A 12,343-nucleotide genomic window follows, 5' to 3' on the forward strand; every position below is an offset into this window, starting at 1 on the left:
GGGATGCGTAGGTTAGAGGGATTAGCGGGTAAAATATGTAGGGGTAGGGCCTGGGTGGGATTGTGGTCGGTGCAGACGAGATGGGCCGAATGGCCTCCTTCTGCACTGTAGGGTTTCTATGATTCTATAGGAGAATCCCAGCTGCGGTCGAGGTTGGAGAATCTGGCCCACCATAATTAGCTACAAAACATTGACTTAAATAACTGGCAAATGGAATTGTAGTGCAGATAAACTTTTAAAATCAATTTTAATCCATAGTGAATGAGCAGGTCTTTACTTGGTTTGTAAATATTATTTTCCATAATGGGCGGCACGGTAGCACAGTGGTTAGCACTGCTGCTTCACAGCTCCAGGGACCTGGGTTCGATTTCCGGCTTGGGTCACTGTCTGTGTGGAGTTTGTACATTCTCCTCGTGTCTGTGTGAGTTTCCTCTGGGTGCTCTGGTTTTCTCCCACAGTCCAAAGATGTGCGGGTTAGGTTGATTGGCCATGCTAAAATTGCCCCTTAGTGTCCTGAGATGCGTAGGTTAGAGGGATTAGCGGGTAAATATGTAGGGATATGAGGGTAGGGCCTGGGTGGGATTGTGGTCGGTGCAGACCCGATGGGCCAAATGGCCTCCTTCTGCACTGTAGGGTTTCTATGATTCTATGATAACATATATTGCAGTTCACTTCCATTAATACAGTTTTTGTTCAGAAAATAATTGGTGCAATTCTCCCAAAACATTTCTAAGTGTGGTTTCCAGTGGTAATTGCGGTGCGATTCTCGCCAAGTGGGTTGGCGGGATCCAAACTGCAATCCACCCACACGTAGACCAGGATTCAGGATTCCCTGATCTCGTTCGCCCTGCCACTGCTGCCAGTGAGAACACAGAATTTGGTGCTCAATCACAACTCTGTTCACTGCAGCAGGACCAGAGAAATCCAGCTGTGGGCAAAGTTAGAGAATTATGGCATAAGTTGTTTTTTTTCGGGAGTTTCCCGCAGTCAGAGAGATGTGCAGGACCTAAAGATGCCAGCAAAGCCGGCTCCTTGGAGATCAGGGCACCCTTTTTAAAGGGTCCCCCGTTCTCCAGACAATCCTACAGACTGTCCCCCACCCCCATACTCATTGGCAAAGACCACCGCCTCCACTCGCTGGTATCAGTACCCTCCGCCCCCCTCCCCCCACAATCACCGTGACCAACAGCCACCCCCTCAAATATACGAAACCCTGCTATGGAGTTGCCCAAGGTCCTCTCCCTCAGACTCACCCCTTTCAGGTCCCCTCTTCAGGTCCTGCCCCTTGGCAGTGCCAACCTGGCAGAGTGCCATGGCACCCTGGAAGTGCCAACTTGGCAGTGCCAACCTGGTGATGCTAACCTGGCAGTGCTAGGGTGCCAGGAGGCAGTGACAGGGCACTGCCCAGCCATATACCTGACTACTCCATTTATGGAGATCAGTATTGATTCCCGCCAGCTTCCCGTTGCGCTGGCGGATCGATGAATACCGGGAGCCAGGTGAATCCAGCTAAAACACAGAAATGCATATTTAAATCTTCATTTAAATATGCTAATCTGGTTCACATCCTTGCAGGGCATGAACCAGATTATGATGCCATAGGGGTGGGGTGAACCCCAAAAGAGGTTCTCCCTGGCTCAAATTGCGTAATGGCCCCTCTCGTGAGATTCTTCAGTCTTAACCCGATTTATGCCTGGGTGTGTAGGGCTGGAGCATTGCCCCCAGCATGTTGGATCTTTGACATTTGCTTGAATAGGCATTTGGGACCTTAATTTAGTACTCCATTGACAAGATGGTATCTCAAACAATAGGCGCTGCCTCAAAACCACCCTGCGTATCAGCCTAGGCTGTGGTCCAAGTACTGTAATGAGGCTTGGTGCTAACTGAAAGGAACTGCCATTGCTCTTGGGATATTCAAACCCTGCATAATACTTATGGTGTATAAATTCAAAAGATGATTATCATGCTTTCTGCTACATCTCTTTGCATAGTGGCAGAGATTGCTGTACGTTTAAAGTTTTAAAGTTTATTTATTAGTGTCACAGGTTGGCTTACATTAACACTGCAATGAAGTAACTGTGAAAATCCCCTAGTTGCCACACTCTGTTCGGGTACATTGAAGGAGAATTTAGCTTGGCCACTGCACCTAACCTGCACATCTTTTGACTGTGGAAGGAAACCGGAGCACCCAGGGGAAACCCACCAGACACAGGGAGAACGTGCAGACTCCACAAAGACAGTGACCCAAGCCGGGGATCGAACCCGGGTCCCTGGCGCTGTGAGGCAGCAATGCCAACCACTGTGCCACCGTGCCACCCTATGTGCAAGACACAAACAGTTTCAAGAGAAAAAATTGTTTTGATCTTTTTTTCTTTACTTGGGTACACTGGTACAAATGTTTTCATATTTGATATTTTCAAAGTTTGCACTGAAACTGATGTTAATGGAAATACATCAATGAGAAATGCCTACATTAAATTTGTTGGAAGTTAAGAAATATCCTTACTCTGCAACCTGATAGGGTCTGTTATAGGAGGGCTTGTTTCCTCTCATCAGAGTAAAATTCAGATTGTTAAGTTAACAGCTAAGCTAAAATGCTGGGAACTGAGCCAAGCCAAATGAGACCCAGATGGTCTGACTGCCAGGAGTAAAGATAAATGAATTTTGGACATGGCAAAGGCAGGTTAAGTGCTGTTAATGAAAACTTGAAGCATTTGTGTTTTCATGAATATCATACAAGCTTCCCTTTTCCTTCCTTTTCTGCATAATTGTTAGCTGCAAGGGAAACACTCATGTTGTGGCAATTTTTGACTTTGGCCATGCAACCTTTCTTAAAGCAGTGTAGACATCCAAAGTATAACTTTGGGTCACTCAGCGAGATCTTGACATGGTCAAGCACATGGCTGCACCTTCACTGTGGCAATCTGTTTATTTTGGCAACATGATAAAAGCCACCTTTGTTGTGGTAGTTATTCAGATACAATATGCTTCACAGCAATGGTTTGACTCTTTGAGTGATAACTTTTTCAAAACACTAATTAATCACAAATAGAGTTTCTGAGAAAAGACAAAAGATCAATGTGCAAGCGCATGACTTATTTAAATAATAGAGGTAACAAAGAAAACAGTAACATTTCAAGAACTTTTCTTTTAAATTATCACTAACTGTATAGCTCCAAGCGTTTCTAGCAGACCTAATTAGGCTTCTGTTGTAGCCAAATAGAACACATGTAGGAGATTCAACAGGATAATTGGTGGCCTCTGTACATTGATTAAAGAAAACCTATGGAGTGGAACAATATAGAATTCATCGTTCATTTCATGACGGAGGAAGATCTTGCTCATCAACTTTGTCACTTTGGCACAGTGGCATAGTGGTTAGCACTGCTGCCTCACAACGCCAGGGACTTGGGTTTGATTACCGGCTGGGGTTGCTGTCTGTGTGGAGTCTGCACGTTCTCCCTGTATCTGCGTGGGTTTCCTCCGGGTGCTCCGGTTTCCTCCCACAGTCTGAAAGATGTGCTGGTTAGGTGCATTGACCTGAACAGGCACCAGAGTGTGGCGACTAGGGGAATTTCACAGTAGCTTCAATGTAGTGTTAATGTAAGCCTTACTTGTGATTAATAAATAAACTTCACAAGAGGAATAAGTAAAGTGCTCCACATCCTCTCACTGATATTTCTCCTCATAAAAGGGTAGATAAAATAGAAATCTCAAAAAAGTATTGTAATTTTATGGTTTTACTTTACTTTGTTTTCCCAGGAAACCAGTATAGAACAAAATTTTATATTTTCTATCGCCTCACACTAATCACATGTCTGGGACGTATCTCGTCTTTTTTAAACATGCAGGTAATTAACAGTGGAAAGTGAGCTCAGGAAGTTTCAACAGCACTGAAAACTAATTCAAACAATAAATGGCAGAGCTTATTTGAAAAGAGTGCTGGGTGTAGGAGGGAAAGAGGAGAGGGAGGGGAGAGATGAATATGTGAGAACTTTTAAAGGAAATAGGCATTGTCCTATTAAGTCCATTAATCCCAATAGCCAATATGCAACTTATGCTGTCACCAAGTTTACCCGACACAGAGCAGTTCTGCAATGCTCTCCTGTTGGCATAGAGCCTCACCAACATCAAGCATATGTTAGAGATTTGGGATGACAATTGGTTTCTAGCAAGGCTCTGACCAGCAGTAGAGTCACAGAAAAATATTCCTTTAAATTCCCATTGAAAATTAAATTAAAGCACACAAGCAAATAACAGACTTTCAAATTCCCCCCTTATTCACAAAGTTATTCAGAAAAGGCTCCCAGATGCCAGTCCAACATTAAAACCAATATTATTCATTGATGACCAGTTACATTGTCCAGATGGCATTTCAATAATTTCATCGAGGCTGAAATCCCAGTAATCCTTAGATAGTTTGGTCATCCATCTGTAGCTATCTTTACAGACCCCATTATTCTTAATCTGATATATACATCCTTTTAAAAGTCATTTATGTGAATAGCATGATTGGTTTCAATAGGAGTCTTTCCACATTTGGTTAGGTTTCAGGACAAGTAGCTATTGCAATAATAATAAAACAGGAACCATTTACGATATTTTTATTTATTAATCAGCCTTCTTATAAATAGCTTTATGAATGGTTGTTTGTAAAGGCAATTCGGAGCTTATATTTTTATCTAACAGACATAAATGCATCTAGAGTCTGTTTAACCAAATCATGATTAACATTTTGATCATGTTTTGAAAAATAACTGGTGATTGGTGTTAGTTTATATTTATTAACTCGCGTTCAACTTTAATTCTAAATGAAGAACCATGACATTCTAACTGTGCTTGTTTAAATAAAAGAACAATTTAAAATTGCAGACCAATTGCTGCATGTGGAGAGGGGGCTGGGATGCCCACGTTGGTCTTTGGAAGTGACAACGCAAATAGTAAACTTTATAAAACCATAAGCCATGTTTCTGAATCAAATGTGTGACAGAATGCAGTTTGGATCCCCACTTGAGAAACATGATGCCTTGAATATCGGTTACCTACTGCTGCAGTTGAAGCAAAGACCACCCTTAAGAATAAGTGAGATGGGTGATTGAAGAATAAGGGGATAAAAGAATATAAGTACTGGGCAGGCATGTGAGATTAGAATTGACTGCCCTTTTGGGGGATAAACTGCTTGGGCCAAATAGTCTGTTATCTATATTATTATTTCAATATAATTTTATGCAATTATTTGTCACTGAAGAATATAAAATTAGAAGCCAATGCCAATGTTAATCCTTTACCCAATATATTTTATAAAACAATAAAATATTGATGATCAGTATAATATTTCAAAGGCGCATACAATGCAGAGGTGATTTGTGGCCAATATGTGTGGGAGAAGTTGAGCATGACATCAAATGTTAAAAGGGGAAAAAAATACAAGTTAAAATTCTAAGGCACATTCTGACTCAGTTCTTTTAAGATACAGACTTTTTTTTAATTCCAAAAGATATAACCACCAAATCATGCTACATACAACACATTGAAAATGACAACTCTGATCACACATAAATATCAATCACTCTGTATCTGTTTCGACATGAGTCACTGTTGTACTCAATTAATTTTGCAGCTCTCGTCCTGTCGCTTTAGACCATAATCCTTCTTCTGTCACAGCTATTACATTTAGAGCTAAAAGCCAAGAAAACATATGTTTTCACAGCGTTCCACATTTAAATAATCAAAATGGGTTGACCATTCCTGCCAAAACATTAAATTCCAGCTGCGTTTTGAGTGACAACAAAAAAATGACTTAAATGCATCAAATATTTGGAGCAGAAACAAAAGGAAATATAACCACTCACGTTAAAAGAGAAAACTTCCCATTAGTTCATCAACTCAACCAGCGACTTTCATATTATCCTATGCCTTTCTATGTGTGAGCAATATCTCCTTGTGGGTCTGATGTACAGCAAGAAGCATGCAGGACAAGTTAAAGCTAACGAGTGTGAGTGAACAGGATATTGGTCTGTATTTGCATATTTGTGATTAATGTTTTCCCGCCCCCTTTTTCATTCAAGGGAAAAAAATCTCCTAAACTTCTGAAGGGAGGCAATTAGTTTACACAAATGATTGTCTTTGGGTAATAAACTTTGATTGTGTTAAGTGTCATGCCGTAACTTATGATTGTGCTGCACACTGACTGTGACAGCATTTTGTATGTTTTATAAAAATGTGCAATCAAATCTTTGTATTGAGTAAGACAATTTTATTGTGAACACACTGTTCAGACTGAACACTTACAACTTCATAAAAACATATAGCTATTGCAGTGGATAAAGAATGTGTGCAAGGCATTAAATGTTTGTCAGTACTTTTTAACAGAGTCATATCACAGTAAACTTAATACTTTACATACGAATATACGAATTAGGAGCAGGAGTAGGCAACTCAACTCCTTGAACCTGCTCTGCCATTCAGTAAGATCATGGCTGATTGATTGTAACTTCAACCCCACCTTTCTGTCTATCCCGATAACCTTTCACCCCTTTGTTAATTAAGAATCTATCTAGTTCAGCCTTAAAATATTCAGTCTCTGTTTCCATTGACTTTTGAGCAAGAGAGTTCCAGAGACTCACAAACCTCTGAAAGAAAAGAATTCTCCTCATCACTGTCTTAAATGAATGACCCCTTATTTGTAAACAGTGACCCCTCGTTCTAGAATCTCCGACAAGAGGAAACATCACTCCACATTCACCCTGCCAATACCCCACAGGGTCTTAAAGGTTTTGATAAAATTGCCTCTTACTCTTCTAAACTCTAGCTGGTACAAACCAACCCTTCCAACCTTTACTCGTAAGACAGCCCACCCATTCTTGGTACTAGTCCAGTAAGCCTTCTCTGAAATGCTTCCAACACATTTACATCTTTCCTTAGATAAGGAGACCAATACTGTACACCTTCTATTAAGGTGACAATTCAATTACTATTATTTTTCAAAAGTGTTTACGATCACATCAAATGTTAATTCGAAAGAAGGAAAATCTTGTGTTACAATAATGAGGTTTACAAGGTTATAGCAGTTTAGGACTTTGGGTGAAATTTTCCATTTAGGAGACTAAGCATGGTGCAGTTCCAGCAGCGCCATCCTCCTGGCTGGAATAGCAGGGATTCATGCCTGATTCCGCACTTGGAAGCTTATCATTTATGCAAAGGCGAGTATTGGGCCAAATCACCTGGTGGGTTAGAAGCTAACTCGTTCATCCGTTGTCAACTGGTGGGATCGAAGGTCCAGGTGACATATTTATGCACCAGTCCAATACATACATCTCACTCATCAGCCCATCTGTCTTCAGGACACTTGCAGAGATGTCTTGCAGCCACCAGAAGAAAGTTGAAAGCTCCAAGAAGAAGGCAGGACCTCAATTCACCCATCAGGCCTTCGAGGCCTTGATCAGAGGAGTGTAGACACACAGACATGTCCAGTATCCCAGGAATGGCTCCAGCAAACATACCAATCAGCGCAGGAAGAAGATGAATGATACCATCTGCTCCACTATCTCTCAACTCCCTCCAATATCAATCTCTCATCATGGCATCATGTACTCAAATGTCTACTCTCTTCAGGGATCTAACACAAATATTAGTTGAGGACTCATTCTCTCATGGAAAGTTTCACATCATCACCATCCCATCGATCCTGTTTTTCATATTACATCCCCTGGCCTTTTTAGGGAGACTTTAACACTAACAGGTGTATCTCACCCAACCTCTGCTCCAACCCCTCTTATCACAAGCCTTTATTTTGTCTTCATGGAGGCCACGCTCACACACAACAGGAGTGAAAGATCACAGACTTAGAAAGGGACAGTTGATACCATTGCTCTCACTGAGTTTGTGGAGGTGCAGGCAATAGCTGGGGAGGACAGGAATTGCTCATGTGGGGAAGGGGAGATTGGCCTCTCCTAGTAACTTGAGTATGATACACAGCCCCATCGCTTCAGCAAATCCTGACAATCACAGTGAGTCACATATGCTTATATATGCTCATCAACTGAAACTCTATTCTCTATTTTCTAAGCACTTTGAGGCCCACAAGGCAGCTGAGCCCCAGTCCGATCCACTAGAACACCCTGACGGGGAGGCTCAGGAAGACCCATCACACCTGCACCCTTCTCCAGTACAGACATTCACACCTCAGTGGAGCATATCTCTAGATAAGGCTTGGACTCACTTTTTAGTGTAGGGTCCTGGACCAGAACTCCAAATTACATTAGGATGCCAGACTAGATCCAACAATTTTTTTAAGTTCATTTATTAGTGTCACAAGTAGGCTTGCATTAACACTGCAATGAAGTTACTGTGAAAATCCCCTAGTCACCATTGTGTCTGCTGAGGTACACTGAGGGAGAATTTAGCATGGCCAATTCACCTAACCAGCATTTCTTTCTGACTGTGGGAGGAATCCAGAGCATCTGGAAGAAACCCACGCAGACACTGGAGAACTTTCAGACTCTGTACAGACTGTGATCCAAGCCAGGAATTGAACCCAGGCCCCTGGCTGCTGTGAGGCAGCAATGCTAACCACTGTGCCACCATGCTGCCCAATGCTCCACAAATATTCTATTTTCATAAACGTGAGGCAAGGATACTTCCTTTCAGGAACGATTCCACTCACAAAGTAGGGATCTTTGATAGTAAAACAAACTTTATTTAATAACATAGCTTAAATATAACTCTAACAAATGAACTAACTTAACTATCAACAGTTGAGCAACATTTAAAAACGAAAAAGAAAAAAAACTTTAATTTCTAACTTATCACTGTTTCAGTTGCAAATAAGCAAAATTTCTCTTATAGACTTAAATGCCATTTAAATATAGTTAGCAACCATAAACATACTTGTTCTAATGAGGTATACAGTCTTGAAGCTTTCAGAGAGAGATGGAGTTCCAGTAGCCTCTAAAATTCTTCTAACTTCAACCAGGTTTCAACAGCAAACTAAACTGCTTTCTACAAAGATGTTTTTCTCTCTGCCACAGACCCGGGACTGCATATTAACCACATCATCTCACAACCCTGTCAATCACTCTAATCAGAAATCTTAGGGAAACCTAGGTAAACAAAAGTCCATTAGCTCTACTTGAAATAAACACTTGCAAAAGTTGAAATGAGTAATTATCCTGCTGTCCCAAAATCTGAGCTGCATTCCCACCAGACATACCGACTGCCTGTAGCATTAAGTTGAATTTTTAAACATTCCCCTGATACATACTCACATATATATAGATATATGTCAATTGCACTACTATCATCACACTTGCAAACTGGAGAATAACTCGCTGACATGTCCACACAGCAGTCAGAGGCAAGGACAGCCCAGATTTCTGGCACTCAGAAGGCTGCTGGAAATCAGCCACTCATTCAGTCTGAATCAGATGATGAGCCTCTGGAACCAGTCGCCAACTCAATACGGGAGATGCAATGAGAGGAGTAGGTGGAACATCAGGCAGAGATTCAGCAGTCACTCAGCAGACTAGAGTGAATGATGGAGGAGTCCATCTGCATTCTTTCTGATGTCATGGCTCCATGCAGCCACCATGCAGACCTTGGTCCAGTAGGTCTTGCAAGATTGCACACTTCATAGCCACACATCCTAGTGGGCACAGTCAGGATACAGGCAACATGGGGACGAGGCATCTTGATCTCCCTCCACATGCATCATGTCTAGCTGGAGTCAGGCGAGGCCCTGGGGCTCCTAAAGGAAGGATGAACTTCAGCTGAATACCCCTCCCGACACTCCAAGATTTTGCATCAGTTACTGTCCCCTCTACCTGTGACACATCCACTCCTGCTGCTCAGACCAAAAAGAGTGCTTCTGCCCCTGAGTGGGAAATACTCATGATGTGGAGATGCCGGCTTTGCACTGGGATAAACACAGTAACAAGTTTAACAACACCAGGTTAAAGTCCAACAGGTTTATTTGGTAGCAAAAGCCACACAAGCTTTCGGAGCTCCAAGCCCCTTCTTCAGGTGAGTGGGAATTCTGTTCACAAACAGGGCATATAAAGACACAGACTCAATTTACATGAATAATGTATTATAGGATATGAGGCTTTTTCCCAGGGTGGAAATGGCTGCTACGAGAGGACACAGGTTTAAGGTGCTGGGGGGTAGGTACAGGGGAGATGTTAGGGGGAAGTTTTTTACACAGAGGGTGGTGGGCGAGTGGAATCGGCTGCCGTCAGTGGTGGTGGAGGCAAACTCAATAGGGACTTTTAAGAGACTCCTGGATGAGTACATGGGACTTAATAGGATGGAGGGTTATAGGTAGGCCTAAAAGGTAGGGATATGTTCGGCACAACTTGTGGGGCCGAAGGGCCTGTTTTGTGCTGTAGTTTTTCTATGTTCTATGTTCTATTACCTGGATGAGGGCATAGAAGGATGGATTAGTAAATTTGCGGATGACACCAAAGTCGGTGGAGTTGTAGACAGTGCGGAGGGAAGTGGCAGGTTACAGAGGGACATAGATAAGTTGCAGAGATGGACTGAGAGGTGGCAAATGGAGTTTAATGCGGAAAAGTGTGAGGTGATTCACTTTGGAAGGAGTAACAGGAATACAGAGTACTGGGCTAATGGTAAGATACTTGGTGGTGTGGGTGAACAGAGGGATCTGGGTGTCCATGTACATAGATCCCTGAAAGTTGGCACCCAGGTTGATAGGGTTGTTAAGAAGGTGTATTAGCTTTTATTGGCAGAGGGATTGAGTTTCAGAGCCATGAGGTCATGCTGCAACTGTACAAAACTCTGGTGCGGCCGCACATGGAGTATTGCGTACAGTTCTGGTCACCGTATTATAGGAAAGATGTGGAAGCATTGGAAAGGGTGCAGAGGAGATTTACCAGGATGTTGCCTGGTATGGTGGGAAGATCGTATGAGGAAAGGCTGAGGGACTTGAGGTTGTTTTCGTTAGAGAGAAGGTTAAGAGGTGACTTAATAGAGGCATACAAGATGATCAGAGGATTAGACAGGGTGGATAGTGAGAGCTATTTTCCTCAGATGGTGATGGCTAGCACGAGGGGACATAGCTTTAAATTGAGGGGTGAGAGATATAGGACAGATGTTAGAGGTAGGTTCTTTACTCAGAGAGTAGTAAGGGCGTGGAATGCTCTGCCTGCAGCGGCAGTGGACTCGTCAACATTAAGAGCATTCAAATGGTTATTGGATAAACATATGGATGATATTGGAATAGTGTAGATTAGAGGGGCTTTAGATTGGTTTCCCTGGTCGGCGCAAAATCGAGGGCCGAAGGGCCTGTACTGCGCTGTAATGTTCTATGTTCTATAAATCTGGGGTTGATTTTAGTTTTAACCTCCAAGTGTAAACTGTGCAGGTGAGCCAATAAAAAGCCAGCAGTTTATTTATCCGCTCTGATCTTGACCCTTTCATTTTTCACCTGCGCAGCTTTGAAGGTGGATGAGTCAGTCATCTTGGTTTCTGTACTCTCGTTGGACATATAGGTGACACTTTAATCATATGATCTCCTGCCTTAAACCATACTGCCCCACACTCCCACTACTGGTCCATCCTCCAGAAACATCAGCTACCCATGAATAAATGCTTTGAGGCATGATTAAACTAATTTTACCATCAGTAAAACTATCTTTTTTCCCCTACCTGCAAAATTTCACAACTAATAAATTTAAGTGTTCAAAGAAAATAAAACAAACTTTTTGTAACTGCCCCTATAATTATTCTCCGAGATTACTCGCAGCAAGTGTCCCGGATCTTGATTTTCATTTCCTGGAGACTCCAGGGAAATGCTGGAGGAGTGCCAACATTATAACCATTGAAAGCATGGATTTATGCAAATTGGTGTTCTACCATGTCAAAAGTGTCCCAATTGCATGCTTTGACTGCGGCCTGAGTGAGTCAGCTGATGCAGATCTTCTGAAACAGGTCAGTAGCAGCTGCAAAGGATGAAAAGACCTCCGAGTAGATGAGAAAAAGCTCTTTTTAGGGCTAGGAGGTACAGTAGTTCTCCTCAAGGCCTAGAAGGAAAGTTGCTGCCTTTCCTGTCTGGGTTTAACTCCTTGCCTCCCATTAGTCACTACTGAAATCCTCTGCAACACTTAACTGCAAGCTCGCTCTTTCTCTGTCAGCACCCACTCTCCATTTCAAAGAACAAAGAAAATTATAGCACAGAAACAGGCCCTTCGGCCCTCCAAGCCTGCATTGGCCACGCTGCCTGGCTGAACTAAAATTCCCTATCCTTCTGGGGACTTTATCCCTCTGTTCATGTATTTGTCCTGACACCCTTTAAAAGTCCCTATCGTATCCACTTCCACTACCTCTC

General features: G+C 42.4%; 1 protein-coding gene across 3 annotated transcripts in view; it reads right to left on the bottom strand.

Annotated features, from left to right (window-relative positions):
* Positions 1-12,343, bottom strand: part of stard13a (StAR related lipid transfer domain containing 13a) — a 577,401-nt gene that overhangs the window by 478,982 nt on the left and 86,076 nt on the right. The window contains exon 1 of one of the 3 annotated variants that reach the window (XM_078222234.1): positions 5,853-5,969. The exons of the other annotated variants lie outside the window; for them this stretch is intronic. The gene's annotated coding sequence lies outside the window, so the exon portion shown is untranslated. Of the gene's footprint in view, positions 1-5,852; positions 5,970-12,343 lie in introns of those variants that run through there. 3 annotated transcript variants of the gene reach the window in all.

This window comes from Mustelus asterias, chromosome 10, assembly GCF_964213995.1.
Source record: "Mustelus asterias chromosome 10, sMusAst1.hap1.1, whole genome shotgun sequence".
NCBI lineage: Eukaryota > Metazoa > Chordata > Chondrichthyes > Carcharhiniformes > Triakidae > Mustelus > Mustelus asterias.